Source organism: Lissotriton vulgaris, chromosome 4_1 (assembly GCF_964263255.1).
Source record: "Lissotriton vulgaris chromosome 4_1, aLisVul1.2, whole genome shotgun sequence".
NCBI lineage: Eukaryota > Metazoa > Chordata > Amphibia > Caudata > Salamandridae > Lissotriton > Lissotriton vulgaris.
In genome coordinates this window covers 2,021,637,355-2,021,656,681 of record NC_141691.1, presented here as the reverse complement: position 1 = coordinate 2,021,656,681, position 19,327 = coordinate 2,021,637,355, and the positions used below count along the sequence as shown (strand labels likewise).

The 19,327-nt window shown below is 48.7% G+C and overlaps 1 long non-coding RNA gene across 1 annotated transcript in view; it reads right to left on the bottom strand.

Moving 5' to 3' along the window:
• Positions 1–19,327, bottom strand: part of LOC147724904 (uncharacterized) — a 947,316-nt gene that overhangs the window by 748,893 nt on the left and 179,096 nt on the right. The window lies entirely within an intron of this gene.

The window sequence follows — 19,327 nt, the reverse complement described above, 5'->3', positions numbered from 1 at the left end:
GTGAAGCAGGTTCTAAACATAAACTTCAAAGACTCAGACTCTAAATCATATTTGATTTCTGAATATGAATATGAATGTGGCCCCCAAAATTGTCAGCAGTAAAGCAGTCAGTCAGACTGTACAAGGAGGAGAAGCTCTGGAAACATCTGTCTGTGACCAGGACTGGGGGTGAAGGCCTGCAAGTCTCACTACTGAGTAAGGGGATATCACTATGGGAATCCAAGAACATCTGTCGCTTGAGCCTGGAGCACCAGTGCCTACCTGCCCTGACTAGTATGCACTGTGAGAGCATTAAAGGGAGGTTGGTCTAGAGGGGGAGCCAGGCAAATGGATCCATGTAGTGAGGTGTGAGAAGATGGATTCTGCACCAATTGGGTTGTTTCCCGCATGTAGGTTAAACCAGGCAAGCCTGTATGCCAGGTGGGGACACCAAGAAGATTGGTGCAGTGCCAAGCAGGCCATTGCCTGTGTGCAGTATGAGGATGGACACCTTGTACACTGGGGGGACAAGGCAGCAAGACAAGGCAAGAAGCGTGGTCTGGTTGAGGTTATCTCAGGGAGGAGGCCACCATGGTGACCTGTGTGGTCCCAAACCCTGACGGAGGACCAGCAAAAGAACCCTGCCCAAGCATTGGGAGAATCCAAAGAAACATACTAGCATCAGGCCAGTACCAAGAACCCCTTGGTCGCAGCCTTCACAGGACCATGTATGACAAAGTAGAGCACACTCAACCGCTCCCTCTTCTGGGTGACGAGGAATCAACTTACTGGAGCCAGCCCCTGCAGTTTCAGCACCAGTGAAGGGAGTATGCATGGAGACTTCAATCAAACAAGTTACCTACCTTCGGTAATGATATATCTGTAAGAAACATTAGTTAGTTATAGATTCCTTATCTTAGAATTATCCCCAGGCGTCAGACTGGATCTGAAAAGTTTTTCGTCAGCAGTACCTCTGTGCGTCAGAAGGTGGTGTTGGTCGGTTCTGTGTTCGTCGTTGGTGTTGTGTCGCTGTGATAACATTGCAGCAGCTACGTAGATGCTGCCCTCGTGTGCTAACATCAGTTCCATACATGACTTTCCGTGCCAGAAACACAGAGCCATGCAAGACACTGACCACTGGTGCACAAAACTAAGGCCGTGAAAGGATAACCTTAACCCTAGAAATCAGTTTGCAGAACGGGTACATTGAATGGGGCGGAAAGGAATCTAAAACTAATTAATGTTTCTTACAGATATATAGTTACCGAAGGTAAGTAACTTGTTCATCTGAAAGAAACACGTTAGTTATAGATTCCTTACTAGAATAGACACCCCAGGAATACCAACCCTCAGGAGTGTCTGCGAACCAAGATCACACCAGAAATTCCTGGAGAACAGAACGGTCAAAGAAGCCATTTCTCTGAACTTGACTGTCAAGACAGTAGTGCTTTGTACGATGCCCTGGTGGAATGGTCACGCAGCCCCACTGGAGGCTTCTTCTTTGCCAAAGAATAGCAGGCTTTGCTAAACAAAATGACTCATCTGGAGATAGATTGTTTGTGTGCGGCCCGACCTTTCTTGGCGCCCAAGTACCCAACAAAGAGCTGGTGCGATCCAAATAAAAGGAAAGCACATGTTTTGGGTCCAGACAGTGGAGCCTCTCTTCCTTTTTCGAAGGATGCTGAGGCGGAAAGAAGGTGGGCAAGGTGATGGCCTGCCCGATGTGGAAGGCAGTGACTACCTTGGGTAGAAAGGATGGACGACTTCTGAGTACAACTTTGTCTGGTTGCACAGATAGAATAGGAGGCTTAGAAGAAAGCACCTGGAGCTCACTCACCCATCTGGCAGATGTGATGGCCACCAGGAAAGCAGTTTTGAGAGTCAAGAGAGATGGCCCTTGATAATGCCCAGAGCAGAGCCCTGCTGGGCCAAAGAAAGAAGGAACAAAAGAGCTTGAGAAAGAGTGGCAGAGAGATTATCCACAGCCTTTACCATACACCATGTCACAAATGTGTTCCACCAGCAGGCGTATACCGTCTTAGTGGAGGGACGCCTGGCTGCCAGAATGACATTGCAGACTTCTGGAGGCAGGTCGAACGACGTCAACTGTGGCCACTCAATCTCCATGCAAGCAGATGGAGGCTGGACAGGTTTGGGTGGAAGACCGACCCCTGCTGCTGTGACAGAAGATCCTCCCGAAGAGGCAGACAGGTCAGGGGATTGATGGCCATGTTGAGCAGTTAGGGATACCAGACTCTTGGTACCCAATCCGGAGCCACAAGAATGACTTGGGCCCAGTCGCACCTGATCTTCTTCAGTACTCTGGGCAGAAGTGGTGTAGGCAGAAAGGCGTACAACAGACCGCAACTCCACTCGCAACAAAAATCGTCACCTAGTAAGTGCCGCCTTGGAAATTCCAATGCATAGAATTGCTGACATTGCGCGTTCCCTTCAATGGCAAATAGATCTAACCAAGGCTCTCCCCACTGTTTTAAGAGACCTTGCACCACCTCCGAGTGAAGACGCTGTTCGTGATCCATGATGTGAAATTCACAAATAAGGAAGCTACACTCAGCGAAAGTAAATCAAAACCAACTAATAAGTTCCACTGTTCTTCTTTATTACTGACATCGTTAAAAACAGCAAACAGCTAACTCGTTTCGTTCCTTATTGGCAAAGGAACGTCTTCAGGGCTAAAGGTCAAGTAAGTCAAAGAATATCGGGACAACAAATATACGGTATCCAAGGTATCCAAATAATTATTTAAGACAATATTCAAGAGGATGCACATTAGCGAAACATCACGATTCCAATCTATAATTCATCCAGCATATGAATGTTGCTTCCAATGTATAGATAAATACTGACGTGAATAAAGAGACCACGGAGTGTACTTCCGAAGGCAAAATGAAGACGATTTACATTGTGATTTTAAAATCTGGATTTGTTCAATGTGAACGTGACGAGCAGCATAATAACTGGCAGCCTTCATGCACCTGCAGATGTGTTTGTGGGCTCTGGTGTTCAATGTACCTGCAAGGTGTTGAACCACCAGGGATATGCCCTGATGTTCCAGCCATGTCCAGAGGTGGAGACCCTCCTGACATAGGGTCCATGACCCCACCCCGCCCTGTTTGTTGCAGTACCACATGGCGGTGGAGTTGTCCGTGAACACCTGCACTACTCTTCCCCAGACAGAGGGAAGGAATGTTTTGAGTGCAAGACGAATTGCCCGAAGATCCAGAAGGTTGATGTGGAGCTTGGACCAGAGGCCTCTGATCTCTGCCTCTCCTATGTGACCGCCCCATCCCAGAAGGGACGCGTCCGTCAACACTGTGTGGTCTGGTTGGGGAAGGGAGAGGGATCTGCCATTGACCCAATCCTGGCTCGTGAGCCGCCACTGCAATTGTCATGCAATGCCTTCTGAGACCTGAACGTAATCAGACAGATTTCCTTGATGCTGCGCCGACTGGAACTTCAGGTCCCACTACAGAGCCCGCATATGCCACCTGGCATGATCAGCCAGCAGGATGTAGGAGGCCATGAGGCCCAGCAGCCTCAGGGTCATTCTGACTCAAAACCAGGAGAGAGGATGAAAGATCAGAATCATAGCCTGAATATCCCGGAATCACTGTTCGGGATGATAGACCCGAAACCGCGTCGTCTCCAGAACCGCTCCAATGAAGAGGAGCTTCTGAGAGGGAATCAGGTGTGACGTTGGCACATTGATGGAGAACTCCAGTGAATGCAGGTGATCAGCCGTAGTCTGGAGGTGGGAGACGACTGCCTGGGGTGAGCCCGCCTTCAACAGCCAGTCGTCGAGATATGGGAAGACTGATACCCCAGATCTGTGCAGAGGAGCTGCGACCACCGCCATCACTTTTGTGAACTCCTGAGGGGCGCTGGTAAGGCCAAAGGGGAGCACGGTAAACTGAAAATGCTTGTGGCCAACCGCGAACCGCAGGTAACGCCGGTGCGCCAGCTGGACAGGGATGTGAAATTAAGCGTCAAGCAAGTCCAACGCTACCATCCAGTCTTCCGGGTCGAGGGCAGACAAGACCTGAGCAAGCGTCAACATCTTGAAATTCTCCTTCTGGAGGAAGCAGTTGACGTTCCTAAAATTTAAGATAGGACGCAGGCCCTTGTCCTTCTTGGGAACTAGAAAGTAGTGGGAATACCAACCACAACCTACTTCTGGGACAGGAATATGCTTGATGGCTCCCTTGGCCAAAAGAGCCGTAACTTCCTGCTGGAGAAGGGCCAAGTGATCCTCTGACATGGAGTGGTATTGCCGTGGCATAGCTGGAGGGGTAGCCTCGATGGGGAGGGAGTAGCGCTTTCGGACTATTTGCAAAACCCACCTGTCCGACGTGATGCTGCACCAGTGAGGGAGGTGAAGGCGAATCCTGCTGCCCACTGGCGTTTGATGGGCCTGAAATGTCGGACTAGGAAGGTTTGGAGGCTGCTGCAGAGGGGGGGGGTTGGTAGACTGGCCCACATGCTGACCCCCAGAACCACGACGGTTGATCCCACATCCCGGCCGAGCCAAGGTTGGGTAACTTGCTTCGGCCTGTGGTTCTGGGCAGGACATAGCAGGGCACCCCTTCCGTAGCCACGAAAGGAGCGAAAAGCAGACTGCGCAGGGCAGGTGGAGAGGCCCAAGGACTTGGCCGTAGCCTGTGAGTCCTTGAAATGCTCTAGAGCGTTGTCTGCTTTGTCACCAAAAAGGCAACAGCCCTAGGGCATGTGCATTAAGGTGTTCTGGACATCACCGAAAAGCCAGTCGATCTCATCCAGGCGTAGCGACGAAGCGCTACTGATGTTGAAATGGTCGGCGGTGTCCAGCCCACAATGGATGATAAACTTTACTGCATCCCTCCCGGCGGATACAGCTAGGGAGAACACTATCCGGGCCTCCTCTGGACACTGACGCAGCACCTGTGCAACTGTATCCACACAGAGTAGAAATAACGGCACAAGAGACATGCAGTGTTTACCGATCGCAGTCCTAAGCTGGCAGAAGAGAAAATCTTCTTCCCAAGATGGTCCAGCTTCTGGGATTGCCTTTCCGGTGGAGCGGTAGGGAATGCGCGCTTGGAAGTGGAGGCTTGTACCACTAAGCTCTCCAGGGTGGGGTGTTGGGAGAGGAAAGTGGGGTCACCTGGAGCAGGGCGGTGGCGTCGGGCAATCATCCTTTCCATGGGAGCCTCCATTTTGGGGCTGGACCACATGCTCAAAAAGACTTTGGTGAGGGCCTCATTAAACAGCAGCAGGGGCTGTGAAGGGCCCGCAGCCATCTGAAGCACCTCCATCAGGAGGTTAGTCCTGACCGCCACCATAGGAAGCTCATGTTTGAGAGTCTCGGCGTACCCTACGCAACACTACTGTGTACAATGCACCCTCCTCCTTAGCCAAGGTAGGAGGAGACACCACGTCAAGGTCAAGGGAGGTGTCGAAACCACTGGCATCCACCAGTTCCTCTCTACAGTCCTGTTCATCTAACTGGTCGGTCAGAGGGTCACCTGACCAGTCCTCCTCCTCATCCTCTGGGTGCCATTCAGGTTGAAAAGGGACCCCAGGAGTGAACAGGGGCACAAAAACCCCTTGCAACGCCGGTCTGGCTCTGGGTCCACGTCGGGATGGAGGCCGGGGTTGACGGGGGGCCAACCGGCGTCGAATGCGGTATTGGAGTCAGAGGAGGTGGCACTAGTGGAGGTGTAATCAGGTCAACTGAAGCTGAAGTGGAGAAGTGGACGTTGGAGAAGTGTGGCTCACTGGTTAGAGGAGGCAGACACGGACACAGAGGTCAGACCCGGGACCAGGGTTCAATTCCCGACGCGGCAGGGTATTGAGCTCAAAATGTCCACGGACTTGATAATTCTCGCCTCAGTGCCTACTCGAATCATGGGTTCACACTCTGCAACTCTGGGCAATAGCTTGCTTAATCTCCACTACGGCCCCACCGCGATGGGATGCCTGGCTTTCACCTTGGAGATGCATAGTAGGGGTTATCTCGCAGGGAAAAGCCAGGACGGGTTCCCAAAGCAAGCGCCTTGAGACCTTACGGTGAAAGGCGCTATATAAGAACGTATGATTTACGATTTACGATTTGATCCAGATCCCATCCTGGATCCAAGAGGGGCGGTGCGCAGGGCCGTAATTGTCAGTGGAGAAGGCCAGGGCCCCCCAACCGAGTTTGCGGGGCCTGAAGGCATGCAAGCAGGTTCGGGCTACCCAAAGATGGTATGCACCACCTCGTAGAACTTAGGAAGCTGGGTGGGAGTCGCTCCAGGTCCCGGGAAGAGAGAGAAAAGCCGAGTCGCCTCTTCAGGTTCAGCGCGAGGAGCCGCGGGAGGGGCACCACTCATTGGATCGGCCGACCGACGGGGAGAAGTCGAAGAGGACGATGGTTTTTCGACTTCTTCTTATGCTTCGACTTATCTGACCCTGAGTGCGAAGACTTCAATGACTTGGACGAATGGTGGTGGCTCCGCGACCAGTCCATCGTTCTCCCCTGCAGGACCTCAAACAGCACAGAGCCGACTACCAGCGCTCCAGCAGCTTTTGGGACCGTTCCCATAAAGCTTTCGGCACCATCAACCAGAAATCGGAGCATGACTTGGGGTCGTGATCGTGCTCCAGGCAATAGAGGCAAATGCGGTGCAAATCCGTCACCGACATCAGTCGATTACAGGAACCTCATGCCTTGAAGCAGGACATCCCTCAAGCATCAGGAGTGGAAAACTCAAAAAAGAAGTTGACAAAGTCGAGAAAAAAGTCAGTGAAAAAGTGACTGGAGGTACTGCTCTTCCCGGATCTGCGCTGGCTGGCCCTGAAAAAGAAAGAACTGAAATCAGCGCGTAAGGGCGGAGTCTAAGTATCTGCCACAATGTCATCCCGGCGACATGACGCCAACAACGAATGTGTAGCTGACCGAAGACACCTTCTGACGTGCAGAGGTACTTCTGACGAAAAACTTTCCGGATCCGTGTGAAGAGGTCGCTCCCCCACGCTCTCTGCCTGGACTTCGCAGCGCTTGGGTCTGACTGCTTGCCTTTCCACATATTGCTGCTTGGGTATCGTAGCTCCGACTGCTTAGCTCTATAATTAGTGATTGCGCTTGTAAACATTATTCGTTAAGTTCCTGTTCCTGCTATTGTCCGCTTTGGCTCTGACTGTGCTCGCATGTAAATTCAGGCGCTCGCATTGCTAAAGTATAAAAATAAGTATTACTGACTGATTGTGCTGGTACCTCCGCCCATAGCGCCATTCATCACTTCCAGATCCACACCGACCACAAGACCACACTCAGAGGCACACTCCTCTACAGGCCCCCAAGATCCCGCGCACAATTCTGCGAAGACATCACTGACTTCATCACCCCTCACGCCCTCCCCTCCAAGGACTACATTCTTCTGGGAGACCTCAACTTTCACCTGGAAAAGAGCAACAACAGCAACACCACCACCCTTCTGGAAAATCTCGCCAACCTTGGACTCAAACAACTAGTTAACACCCCCACCCACTACGCAGGACACACTCTCGACCCTATCTTCACCTCCAGCAAGCACATCTCCTTTAGTCACTCCACAGCTCTCCATTGGACAGACCACAGCTGCATTCACTTTGTCTACAAAAAGACCGCAACCCACATTCACCCCCAACCTACTCTGAGAAGAAAATGGAACAAAATCACCATCGATCAGATCTCCACATCGCTTCTTCAATACCCCCCTGCCTACTCATCGAACCCTAACCAAGCAGCCATTAACCTCACACAATGGCTAACCAACAGCGTCGACAACCTAGCACCTTTGAAAAAACGTCAAACCAAGCTTGGCAGCAGAAACGCACCCTGGTTCAACGATGAGCTTAAGAAATCCAAGAAACTCTGTCGCTCCCTTGAGAAGGACTGGAAAAAAGACCCAAACACCAGCACCAAGGACGCCTTCAAAAACGCCATCCGCATTCACCACCAACTGATCCGGACAGCCAAGAAAGCCTCATTCAAAGACAGACTAGACAACAACGCCCATAACAGCAAGGAATTATTCAACATCGTCAAAGAGTTTACCAACCCCACTGCCAACTCCAACAACATCACCCCATCTCGCACCCTCTGCGACTCCTTAGCTTCTTTCTTCTACGACAAAATCTCAGACATCCACAACAGCTTCGACAACCTACCTGTAGACCAACCCACTCAATGTTCTACTGATCCTTCACCACCCCTGAACACCCTCAATAACTGGAACCCAATCTCCACTGATGACACCATCCGCCTGATGAACTCCATCCACTCAGGATCCCCCACAGACCCATGCCCTCACCACATCTTCAACAAGGCAGACTCCATCATCGCACCTTACCTCCGAGACGTCATCAACTCCTCCCTCAACTCAGCCACCTTCCCAGAAAGCTGGAAACACGCCGAACTCAGCGCCCTTCTGAAAAAACCCACAGCTGACCCCACCGAACTCAAAAACTACCGCTCCATCTCGCTCCTTCCATTCCCAGCCAAAGTCATAGAGAAAGCAGTCAACAACCAGCTCGCCGCCTTCCTCGAAACCAATAAAGCCCTTGACTCCTCTCAATCCGGCTTCAGAGCCAAACACAGCACTGAGACTGCACTCATTGCTGCAACGGACGACATCCGAACACTGCTGGACAATGGAGACACAGTCGCCCTCATCCTCCGTGACCTCTCCGCAGCCTTTGACACAGTATGTCATAGCACCCTACTACAACGCATCAAAAACATTGGAATCCAAGGAAAAGCACTGGACTGGATCACCTCGTTCCTCGCCGGAAGGACTCAGAGAGTCCGCCTCCCACCATTCAAGTCAGAGGCCTCTGAAATCATCTGTGGCGTCCCACAAGGATCCTCTCTCAGTCCTACCCTCTTCAACGTATACATGTGCCCCCTCGCGACCATCGCCCGCCAACACAACCTCAACATCATCTCCTACGCCGACGACACCCAACTGATCCTCTCACTCACCAAAGACCCTAACACAGCCAAAACCAACCTACATAAAGGAATGAAAGAAGTAGCAGAGTGGATGAAGCTCAGCCGTCTGAAACTGAACTCAGACAAAACAGAAGTCCTTATCTTAGGAACCACCCCCTCCACCTGGGACGACTCTTGGTGGCCAGCGGCCCTTGGAAAAGCGCCCATCCCGACGGACCACGCACGGAACCTGGGCGTCATCCTAGACTCCTCACTCTCGATGACCAGACAAGTCAACGCCGTTTCATCATCCTGCTTCAACATTCTTCGCATGCTCAAAAAAACATTTCGCTGGATCCCCACTGAAATCAGAAAAAAGGTCACCCACGCACTGGTTACAAGCCGCCTGGACTACAGAAACACCCTATACGCCGGAACCACCGCAAAACTTCAGAAAAAACTACAACGCATCCAGAACGCATCAGCTAGACTCATTCTTGACATCCCGCGTAAAGACCACATCTCCAAACACCTGAAAGACCTCCACTGGCTCCCTATCAATAAGAGAATAAGTTTCCGCCTCCTCACCCACACACACAAAGCACTCTACGAACTTGGTCCCGAATGCCTCAACACACGAGTTTCCTTCTACACCACCCCCCCCCCCGCCAGCTTCGCTCTTCCAACCAAGCCCTTGCCGCTGTTCCTCGCATAAACAAAACCACCATGGGAGGTAAATCCTTCTCCTACCTAGCGGCCAAAACCTGGAATTCACTTCCCATTCACTTACGACTCACCCAAAACCACCTAGCATTCAGAAAACAGCTTAAAACCTGGATATTTGACAAATAATCTCCCTTCCCCTCCTCAAGCGCCCTGAGACCCTCTGGGTATATAGCGCGCTATATAAATTTTGACTTGACTTGACTTGACTTGTGCCCCAATCTCGTCCTTCTTCAGGTTTGTTTTCGCTGCCATTTTGTTTGTTGTGCCTCGTAGCCAGCCTCCCCTCCCTGCTAAGCCCTCCCAGCTGCTCCTCCCTCCCACGGACTGATCAGGCTCGTTCGTTGTTTGCAGCGCTGTGACCTCTTTGACTGAAGAGGTCGCTCCCCCATGCTCTCTGCCTGGACTTCGCAGCGCTTGGGTCTGACTGCTTGCCTTTCCACATATTGCTGCTTGGGTATCATAGCTCCGATTTTTTAGCTCTATAATTAGTGATTGCGCTTGTAAACATTATTCGTTAAGTTCCTGTGCCTGCTATTGTCCGCTTTGGATCTGACTGTGCTCGCATGTAAATTCAGGGGCTCACATTGCTAAAGTTTAAAAATAAAAATAAGTATTACTGACTGATTGTGCTGGTACCTCCGCCCAAAGCGCCATTCATCTCTGTGCCCCAATCTCGTCCTGCTTCAGGTTTCTTTTCGCTGCCATTTTGTTTGTTGTGCCTCGTAGCCAGCCTCCCCACCCCGCTAACGCCTCTCAGCTGCTCCTCCCTCGCCCCCTCCCCCTCCACCATCCACATATGACAGATGCTTTCCCGTGCAGCGGCCACTCGCAGCGGTCGCGCCTAACCACCTGAAGTGCATCCTGCTGAACACCCGCTCGGTCCACAAACATGCCACTGAACTCTGGGACCTACTTGACACCACATCATCGGACGTCGCCTTCCTTACAGAAACATGGATGAACGCATCATCAGCGCCCGACAGCGCCATAGCCATCCCGAACGCTTACAAGATCATCCGAAAAGACCGCACCAACCAAACAGGAGGAGCATCGCAATCGCCCACAAGAACACCATCCGAATCACGACCAGTTCCGACGATAACCTCGCGACCGCCGAACACCTTCACTTCCAGATCCACACCGACCCCAGGACCACACTTAGAGGCACCCTCATCTACAGACCACCAGGAACCCGCACACAATTCAATGAAGACTTCACTGACTTCATCAGCCCACATGCCCTCACCTCCGAGAACTACATTCTATTGGGAGACCTCAACTTCCACCTGGAAAAGAATAATGACAACAACACCACCACCCTTCTGGACAACCTGGCCAATCTCGGACTCAAACAACTTGTTGACACCCCCACCCACTTAGCCGGACACACGCTCGACCCTATCTTCACCTCCAGCAAACACATCTCCTTCGATCACACCACAGCTCTCCATTGGACGGACCACAGCTGCGTTCACTTCAGCTACAAAAAGACCACGACCCACATCCCACCACAACCAATTCCTCGAAGAAACTGGAACAAAATCACCACCGACCAACTCTTCACATCGCTTAACCAAAACCCCCCCGTCACATCATCGGACCCAAACCAAGCTGCAAACAAACTCACACAATGGATCACCCACAGCGCTGACAAATTAGCGCCCTTGAAAAACCACCAGATCAAACAAGGTAGCAAAAAGGCCCCTTGGTTCAACGATGACCTTAAGAAATCCAAGAAGTTATGTTGTACCCTTGAGAAAACCTGGAGAAAAAACCCAACCACTAACAACCTGACCACCTTCAAGGACGCCACCCGCAAACACCACCAATTGATCCGATCCACCAAGAAATCAGCATTCAAGGATCGACTCGACAACAACACCCACAACAGTAAAGAATTATTCAACATCGTCAGAGAATTTACCAACCCCACCGCCTGCACCAACGACATCACTCCCTCACAAGACCTCTGCGACTCTCTATCCTGTTTCTTCCACAACAAAATCGCCGACATTCATAACAGCTTTGGAAACCTGTCCGAAGAACAACCCATTCCACCTACCTCCGAACCAAAACAGCACTCTCACAACCTCTGCACCTGGAACCCAATCTCGACTGAAGACACCATCCGCCTGATGAACTCCATCCTCTCAGGATCGCCAACCCACTCATGTCCCCACCACATTTTCAACAAAGCAGACTCCATCATCGCACCCCATCTTCGCAATGTTATCAACTGCTCCTTCAACTCCGTTACCTTCCCAGAAAGCTGGAAACATGCCGAACTCACCGCCCTTCTGAAGAAACCCACAGCGGACCCATCTGAACTTAAGAACTACCGCCCCATCTCACTCCTCCCCTTCCCGGCCAAAGTCATCGAGAAAGCCGTCAACAGTCAGCTCGCCACCTTCCTTGAATCCAACAATTCACTTGACCCCTCACAGTCCGGCTTCCGAGCACAACACAGCACGAGCCCGCCCTCATTGCTGCTACAGACGACTTCGGAACACTACTGGACAACGGAGAAACAGTTGCCCTCATCCTACTTGACCTCTCCGCCGCCTTCGACACAGTCTGTCATAACACCCTCATGCAACGCCTCAGCAACGTCGGAATACAAGGGAAACCATTCAAAAAAGAGGCAACCGAAGTCATCTGCGGCGTACCACAAGGATCATCACTCAGTCCCACCCTCTTCAACGTGTACATGAGTCCCCTCACATCCATCGCGCGACAACACAACCTCAACATCATCTCCTACGCTGACGACACCCAGCTGATCCTCTCCCTCACCAAAGACCCTAACACCCCCAAAACCAATCTACACGAAGGAATGAAAGAAGTAGCCGAATGGATGAAGAACAGTTGTTTAAAACTTAACTCGCACAAACCGGAAGTCCTCATCTTAGGATCATCCCCCTCTGCATGGGACAACTCATGGTGGCCACTGGCTCTGGGCACAGCCCCCATACCCACAGATCACGCACATAACCTGGGCATCAACCTAGACTCCTCCCTATCGATGACCAGACAAGTCAACGCCGTTTCATCATCTTGCTTCAACATCCTACGCATGCTCAAAAAAATCTTCCGCTGGATCCCCACCAATACAAGAAAGACAGTCACCCACGCACTAGTTACTGGCCGACTAGATTATGGAAACACCCTCTACGCCGGAACCACAGCCAAACTACAGAAAAAACTCCAACGTATCCAAAACGCCTCAGCCAGACTCATACTGGACATCCCCAGTCAAGCTCACATTTCCGGTCACCTGAAAGATCTCCACTGGCTTTCCATCAACAAAAGAATAACGTTCCGTCTCCTAACCCATGCACACAAGACCCTCTACGACCTAGGACCCGAATGCCTTAGCAAACGACTGTCCTTCCACACACCCACCCGCCAACAACGCTCATCCAATCAAGCCCTCGCCACAATCCCGCGCATCAATAGATCCACCATGGGAGGAAGATCTTTCTCCTACTTAGCGGCCAAAACCTGGAATTCTCTCCCCACTCAACTTCGCCTCACACAGAACCACCTCTCCTTCAGAAAGCAGCTAAAATCCTGGCTATTCGATAAATAATGCACCCACCCTCACTCAAGCGCCTTGAGACCCTCTGGGTGAGTAGTGCGCTATACAAATTACTGAACTTGAACTTGAACACCTGGGGATAATTGTAAGGTAAGGAATCTATAACTAACACGCTACTTTCAGAGACTTAGATTGTGCTGGTGTGGTTAGGACGGATTTACAGGCCGGATGTCCCTTGCGGAATTTGCCTGCCATATAGTGCTCAGCGCTGGACCACTTTTGACATTAAATAAAAACTTCGAGTGAGACTCCTGAGACTTAGACTACTAGTGGACTTCACCTAAATGAGGGCCTGCCGTGAAAGTGGAATAAGCCACTGCTGTTATCGAGAGGAGAATGGGACTCAGGAACCCATCTACAAAACACTAGAATCCTGATCTCAGGGGAATGCGTGTTTTGTTTCAGAAGGTCATATCTTACTTTGTGTTGGTATAGAAATACTCCTTTTTTGTATAAAAGGAAATAATTGACTGGACAATCATTTATTGCTGCTGCTGATCGTCTTTTGAGCTGTGGACCTGTGTCTACCCCCCTGTGTTTACCCTCCACCTGAGAAGTCTTGGACTACTCGAAATGCGCTACAACTAAGAGTCAAGTGCTGAAGGGGTACTTGGCCCAGCTGCTCAGAGTACACAGTAGGAAGGTTCTTGGAAAATCAGGAGTAAAAGGCTTTAATCCTCATGGTTTGGCCCGGTAAGGCCTGCTAGCCCCATGTCCCTCTGTACTGATTCCAGACACCTGCCAAGAGCAGCATAATCACTAGCCAATTTGAGGATTATTGCCACCTTCCACAGACTTTTCTACAATCAGCCTCAATACTTTTGTCTCTGGTGCCAATGGATGTTTCTTGTGCTCCATAGATGTTCAGTTTGGGTTGCTGGCATAGAAATAAAGGATCTTGTTGGGCAGGCTTCTTGAGGAGATGTAGAATGGTCAATTTTACAGTGGCTGGGGTTTAAACATTTTATTTTGTGACTTTTATGAAGCTTGGGGCCAGTGATTAAATTTGTTTTGGTGAAGCTAGCCATTGCAATGTCTCAATCATTCCTAATACAGAAGAGAGAGGGTAATCACCATAGAAGGGTGGTGATGTGATGGAGTAGTGGCTTGTCCTGTCGCTGTAATCATCGCCATAATAGAAACCAGTCTTGACACCAATGGAATTGGTACCATGGATGTAGGAAGGTGGCTCTGTCTATAGTATACCAAAGTAAGGTATAGTGCGCACAGACTCCGTGGAGTCTGTAAAGGTATAACAGAGGCAAAATAAGGCAAGTACTAATAGCTCTCTGCGTGGTAGTGTGGGCAAGCAGGTAGGCTTATCCATAGGGTGTGTTAAGCATTTATTTTGTTCACTCAATCAAAACTGATGGAACACACTCAGAGACAAAATCCAGACCAACTTGAATTAGTATAAAAAGGTATGCTTCTATTTTATTTCTAGAAACAAGCAGGACTAGATACATTTGAAAATGCAATTGAGGATGGATTTGTAGTTGTTACAGGTTTGTATCCCTTTAAGACGCAATTTGAATTACACAGTAATTACTTTCAGAATTCGTTTTAGTTACTTTTGGATACCTGTGAGTACTGGGGGTGGTATACCTAGATACCACACATAGGATTATTACAATACAGGGTAAGACTTTTTATACTTTGCAGTTTAGTTCTCTTTTCTCCATACAAACATCAGTTAAAAAAGGAACATTTTAGGTCGAAAATCTCTTACCGTGGGTTCCTATTGTGGAAACTAAGTTTAGATAACAATGGTGGCATCCATTTTGTATAACTTGACATTGTGATAATTCAATGATGATGGAAAATGTAGACAAATGAATAATCATTGGTTGAGCTCATGTGACAGTGGTGATAGACATCTTGCACTTTGCCTGCCAGTAGGCTCTCAGTACTGCAACACATTGCAAGGCTTGCACAAAAGAGTACATTTCCAGGTTACTGCCTTCTGTCTGCTTACCTTAGCAACAGGCCCTGTAGGTCTCAGAAATATATCCAGACATGCAAACAGATAATGTGGACCATTCTGATTGGTCATCCTCTATTGCTTTGATTTGGGCATAATGTAACTGTAAAACTGTCCGACTTTAAACACAAGGGGGACTTTTCATGTGCAAGTTAAATGGTTTCCAAATATATTCTTGTGTAATGTGTAAATTAAATTCTTTGACACAAGATGTGAGGCGGAGAGGTGGTCTTGATGACTAAAAGGTGGAAATAACAAGATCAAGAACATATGAGATGTAGAAGTCTATCACAACTTGCTAAACCCTGCCAGACTGAATGCAAGATTGGAATGAGCCCGCTGAGCATAATTGCGATCTGGAGCCCTGATGATGTCTTTGTGGAGAAAACGCGTAGGCTGGGCTGAGTTGACTACTTGTGATCAAATTGAATAAATAAACATCAAGATTAACATGAAAAACAAGACTCCCATGTGAAATTATTGGACATTGAGATTTATGTTATGACGAGACCTAATCAGAGACATTGGAAATTCAAGAAATATATAATTACAGATTTGTACAGGATCCTTTCCACTGTGATTGGATTCTTCATGTTTGTTGCCCAGGGGAGGAATGGGGGGGGGCAATCCAGAGTTGAGCGTAAGAAAGTGAAATTCTAATTGTCGTTGTAACAATATCAGTGGGATTGTGTTAGGAGCTCTCATTGCGTTTGTTTATATATTCTTTTTTGTGTTATATGTGTACGCATATGTAAATGTAGAGTTCACCAGTTTTTTGCCTCACCTTTTCATGTGATTCTACAATTTTGTCCAGCCACGCCTCTGTGGGTCCAGGTGGCCCTCAGAGAAAGCAATGGGATGAAATTACTACTCTACCCCTGTGTCTTTCCTACCTACCTCTAAATATAATATGTGAACTTGTAGCAAAAGCGATGCCACGTTGCTTGATGAACAGTTAGCTGTTTGACCATTGCATGACTGAGTGAACGTATTTAAAACCCATACCCATGCCCTTTGGGAAAGAGCAGCAAAAATTAGTCTGCTGAATACCTTCTGTGACACTGACTGAAGTGTGTATGCAAGTTTTTAAACTGCAATAGGGATAGCTGACACTTTCCTACACCATGGGTACTTCACTTAGCAAAAATCACTTGAACGACAGTCAAGCCGCACCACCAAAAGACTCACCTGCTCCCCAGGTGTCCACCCGCCATGGCTTAAGTGCCATATTATATTCACGAAAATGGCACAATTTGACTGCAAAGAGGTCTGACTTTCAATTTCCGCGTACAGAGACTCACGATATAACCATATTGTCTTACTAACGACAGTTATCAATTCTGAAAGGAAAGTAAATAAGGCCATTAAAGTGGGACTGTTTTTGGTTATGGAACATAGCATTGTGGGACTTCGGGGTCACCAGAGATGTTAAAAGTAAAGTACACCGAGAACTGTTAGAATTAAAAAAAGTGTTTTGGGAACAAAAGGCAGAGCAACTTCAGAGGGAAAATTAATTGGAGGTTGTTTGTGCCTCCCCTTGCCTTCCAGTGACAAGTGCGCAGTCACAGGCGGAGGGTCAGGTCTCTGTACCACTCTCAGGGCGCAGGTGCATCAACCAGTGATCGTCAGCTCATTAGCTCAAAGGAGCCTTTTCAAACAGGAGGATGGTGTGCATACACTGGCCCACATCCCAGCACTCAGTTTGCTCCGATGCATCATAGTAAATGCAGTGCATGATAACACTTATTTTGGTGACAAGGTTTAGTTTTTAACCCTTGCTGGTACAGCCAGTGTTGTGCCTTTTCTAACAGGAGGAGGGTGGGCACACACTGCCTCACATCCCAAAACTCAGCTATCATTCACTGCATTTACTATGATGCATCAGGGCAAACTGAGTGCTGGGATGTGAGGCAGTGTGCGCCCAACCTCCTCCTGTTTCAAAAGGCTCCCTTGAGCTAATGAGCTGACAAGCTCTGGTTGATACACCTGTGCACTGCAAGTGGTACAGAGACCTGAGAAGTCTTTGCCTTGCATTTCCAACACCCCCAAAAAGAATGTGTTGCTCTCTATTTAAGAAGGACAACTATCCTGAAACACGTGTCTAAAGAGAGCACTGGCTGCACCAACAAGGCTGAAAAACTAAAGCCTGTCACCGAAGTAAGTATTATCATGCATTGCATTTACTATGATGCATCAGGGCGAACTGAGTGCTGGGATTGAGGCAGGGTCGATCACCCTCTTCCTATTTGAAAAGGCTCCCTTGAGCTAATGAGCTGATGAGCTCTGGTTGATGCACCTGCGCCCAGTGAGTGGCACAGAGACCTGAGAAGACTTTGGGTACCATTTTCCATAGCCCCAAAAAGAATGTGTTGCTCTCCACTGAAGAAGGGCAACTATCCTGAAACACTTCTCTAGAGATACACAGCACTGGCTGCACCAACAAGGGTGAAAAATGAAAGCCTGTCACCGAAGTGAGTGTTACCATGCACTGCATTTACTATGATGCATCGGGGAATCTGAGTACCGGGATGTGAGGCAGTGTGCGCCCACCCTCCTCCTGTTTGAAAAGGCTCCCTTCAGGCAATATGCTGATGAACTTGGGTTGATGTACCTGCGGCCAGCGAGTGGTATAGAGACCTGAGAAGACTTTGGGCAGCATTTCCAGCACCCCCAAAAAAAATGTGTTGCTCTGTACTGAAGATGGGCAATTATCCTGACAAACGTGAATGGAAATACACAGCACTGGCTGCACCAACAAGGGTGCACTAGACGAACTGAGAAAGGGAATTAGCAAAAGGGCACAGGACTTAAATGATGAAATGCAACATATTAAAACATCAGTGTAATGAACACACAATATCACCCCCTTAATTAATTATTGCAGAGTGGCACCAAGAATATGATGATCACTCTGCTGATGCAACACAAAATATTGCCCAGATGCGTACACTAATTTGGGATGTAACCGTGTATGTATCTCAGATGAGGCAGGACACTGTAGCCTTACAAAACGCCTACATCGTCACAAAGTAGCACAAACACACGTCCGTGTCCTCCACAATATGGGACCTTGCCTTGATACCACTAACGTCAACTCCAGGCAAAAGATTCTTAAAAAGTGAAAGTGAGAAATGTCAGAGATTACTAGGAGAATTATTAGAGGACAAATTACAAATGTCACAGTTTAGACAGCAATATTAGAGAATATCGGGAAGCTGTGCTGTAACTAGAAAGTACAAAATTAATGCATGACTTATCCTCAGTGTGTTGTGGCTACGCCCACCTCACCAATAGCGCAGAAACAAGTGGTGTAGGTCCCACCCCACTACTATCACAAGATTATGAATGGGATATGACAGGTTTGGGGTTTTTAGACTCAGACCTACTGACCTAGGAAGATTAAAAAATAAATAGGACCTTAGAATATGCCATCACCAAATTACGATAATGGAAAGACCTACAGTCTTCACTAAGAACTTTAGGTGTTGCCAAGAGCTTAGAGACTGTGACTGCATGCCCAGTACTAACATAGAATGAATTAATAATGCCTATGAGAGAAGTCCTGATTGGAGATGACAAAGAGCATCTAGCATACATTCAAGCCCCATGGACAAAGGCAGATCTCCTGTCATTTACTAAAGATTTTCCCGAACTGCATGAGGAACCACACAAATGGTACACAGAGTTAAATAGAAAAGGAGTTTTAGGAGATTTGTAGTGGAAAGGTATGGACACATTGTTTAACATTATTGTACCTACAGACTTATGAGAAGATTGTAAAAAAAAGACACAATGGCCAAAGAAGGAACCAGAGAAGGGAGAAGGGGTAGACCAGGTGACACTGTACAGGAAAAATATAAGGAGGTAGTACAATTCCTGAAAGAGGGTGTAAATGCATACTTTGATGGCCTCTTACTTATTTATCAACACTATAGCGGCATTCGCAACCCCATGTGGGAGGCCATTGCAGGCTTTATAACCACCTTTGTCCATGGCCTCAATCAACCAATTCAAACACACCTAAAGATGTCCTTTGTATGTTGGCACCAGGAACCAATAGAGAAGGTTGTGGCAGCAGCAGGATACTGCGTAG